Genomic DNA, 2,762 nt, shown 5'->3' on the forward strand with positions numbered 1-2,762 from the left:
CCGTGCGGTGACAGCGTGCGTAGAACATTTTCACTGAGAGGACGGGAAGTAGCCATTGACAACAGTGATGCCCAACATAAAGCTTGCCATGGAAAGGAGTATGAATGATTGGAAGAAGGCAATAGGAAAGCAGATGTTCAGGAGGAACAAAGCATCTTCATACGCTTATCTGAAATTCCAACCAAAGAATTACATAAGTATCTCTATCTTTATTTTATGTTTTATTTATCTTTTAATTATCAATTCTCCATCACCATCTGAATTCGCCTGACTGAGATTTACAAGGTGACCATAGCTTGCTTCAAGCCGACAGTCTCCGTGGGATCGACCCTTACTCACGTAAGGTTTATTACTTGGATGACCCAGTGCACTTGCTGGTTAGTTGTACGGAATTGTGAGAAAGTGTGATTCACGTTTAAGAGCTCCAAGTCCTTTGGCGCCATTGTTGATGATCACAATTTCATGCACCAAGTTTTTGGCGCCGTTGCCGGGGATTGTTCGAGTTTGGATAACTGACGGTTCATCTTGTTGCTTAGATTAGGTACTTTTCTTTTTCAGAATATCTAAGAATGAATTCTAGAGTTTCAAGGTGATGTTCTTATCATCACAAAAAGCTGATTGATTCTCATCAATTTAGCTGTTGAATGTAATGTCCTGCTGAAGCTTGACTAGCCATGTCTAATCTTTTTAGACTGAAGCTTTAGACTAACATTGTATGATTCCTGGAATTCTTATTAAAAGTTTTGAATCTCTTTATTCTCTTTTCTATAATTTTTGAAAAATAAAAAAAAATTTTAAATCATAAAAATCAAAAATATTTTATGTATCTTAGCGTCAATTCTTAAGTTTGGTGTCTTGCATGCATTGTTTATTTAATCTTAGTTGTATTTTTATTGTTTCTCATTATTAAAAATTCAAAAATATTTTCAAAATTGTGTCTTTTCAAGCTAATAAAATAGAGAATTGAAGATTCAGAACATTCAGCAGAGGAATCAAACAGAAAAAGCGGGGCGTTCAAAACGCCCAGTGAAGAAGGAAAACTGGCGTTTAAACGCCAGCCAGGGTACCTGGCTGGGCGTTTAACGCCCAAAAAGGTAGGATTTTGGGTGTTAAACGCCAGAATGGATGCCATTCTGGGCGTTTAACGCCAGGATGACACTAGAGGGAAGATTTTGTTTTTAATTCAAATCTTTTTCAAATTTTCATAATTTTTCAAAATCAAATCTTTTTCAAATCATATCTTTTAAATCATATCTTTTCAAAATCAATTTCTTTCCATTTTTTTATTATTTTCGAAAATCCTTGCTATAATTAATGATTTACTTCAAAATTTTCAAATTATTACTTGCCTATTAAGAAAGGATCAAATTTTAATTCTAGAATCATATCTTTTAATTTCTTGTTAGTCAAGTAATCAACTTTAATTTTAAAACTCTTTTTTTTAAAATTGATTTTTAATCATATCTTCTCAGTCATATCTTTTCAATCACATCTTTTTCAAAATTAACTCTCAATCATATCTTTTTGATTTCTAATTTCAAAATCTTTTTCAAAAATCACTTTATTTCTTTCCCAATCTTAGTTTTTGAAAATCATCAATCAAATTTTCAAATTTCTTTCAATTTTTTTAAAATATTTTTAATTTATTTTCGAAAATTCTTCCCCTCTTTTCACACCCTTTTATTTAAGGACTAACACTCCTCCACCATCAACAATTCGAACTCTATCCCTCTTGATAAGCTCGAATTCTTCTCTTTCTACCTTCTCCTTCTATTCTTCTTTTCCTCTGACACCTCAAGGAATCTCTATACTGTGACATAGAGGATTCCCTACTTCCTTGTTCTCTTCTCTTTCATATGAGCAGGAACAAAGATAAAGGCATACTTGTTCAAGTTGATCCTGAACCTGAAAGGACCTTGAAGGCAAAGCTAAGAGAAGCTAAAGCACAATTCTCTCTAGAGGGCCTAACAGAGCTTTTCAAGGAAGAAGAAACTATGGCAGCCAAAAACAACAATGACAACAATGCAAGGAGGTGCTTGGTGACTTTACTGCACCTACTCCCGACTTCTATGGGAGAAGCATCTCAATCCCTGCTATTGGAGCAAACAACTTTGAGCTTAAGCCTCAATTAGTTTCTCTAATGCAACAGAATTGCAAGTTTCATGGACTTCTATTAGAAGATCCTCATCAGTTCTTAGCTGAATTCTTGCAAATCTGTGACACTATCAAGACCAATGGGGTTGACCCTGAAGTCTACAGACTTATGCTTTTTCCTTTTGCTGTGAGAGACAAAGCTAGGACATGGTTGGATTCACAACCCAAAGAAAGCCTGAACTCTTGGGAAAAGCTAGTTAATGCCTTCTTGGCAAAGTTCTTTCCACCTCAAAAATTGAGCAAGCTTAGAGTGGAAGTCCAAACCTTCAGACAAAAGGAAGGAGAATCCCTCTATGAAGCTTGGGAAAGATACAAGCAATTGATCAGAAGGTGTCCTTATGACATGCTTTCAGAATGGAGCATCATAGGTATATTCTATGGTGGTCTGTCTGAACTATCCAAGATGGTTGCAAATAACCAATTCATGTACACTTCTGAAAGGAACCCTGTGAATAATGGGACAACTCAGAAGAGAGGAGTTCTTGAGATTGATACTCTGAATGCCATATTGGCTCAGAACAAAATATTGACCCAACAAGTCAATATGATTTCTCAGAGTCTGTCTGGAATGCAAGCTGCACCAGGCAGTACTAAGGAAGCTTCCCCTG

General features: G+C 35.6%; 1 non-coding gene across 1 annotated transcript; it reads right to left on the reverse strand.

Annotated features, from left to right (window-relative positions):
- Positions 1-2,395: 2,395 nt before the first annotated feature.
- On the reverse strand, positions 2,396-2,503 carry LOC112787669 (small nucleolar RNA R71). Its single transcript, XR_003195069.1, has one exon. It is a non-coding gene; the product is annotated as a small nucleolar RNA R71 (small nucleolar RNA).
- Between the last annotated feature and the right edge of the window lie 259 nt (positions 2,504-2,762).

The sequence above is a fragment of the Arachis hypogaea genome, chromosome 20 (assembly GCF_003086295.3).
Source record: "Arachis hypogaea cultivar Tifrunner chromosome 20, arahy.Tifrunner.gnm2.J5K5, whole genome shotgun sequence".
Taxonomy (NCBI): Eukaryota; Viridiplantae; Streptophyta; class Magnoliopsida; order Fabales; family Fabaceae; genus Arachis; species Arachis hypogaea.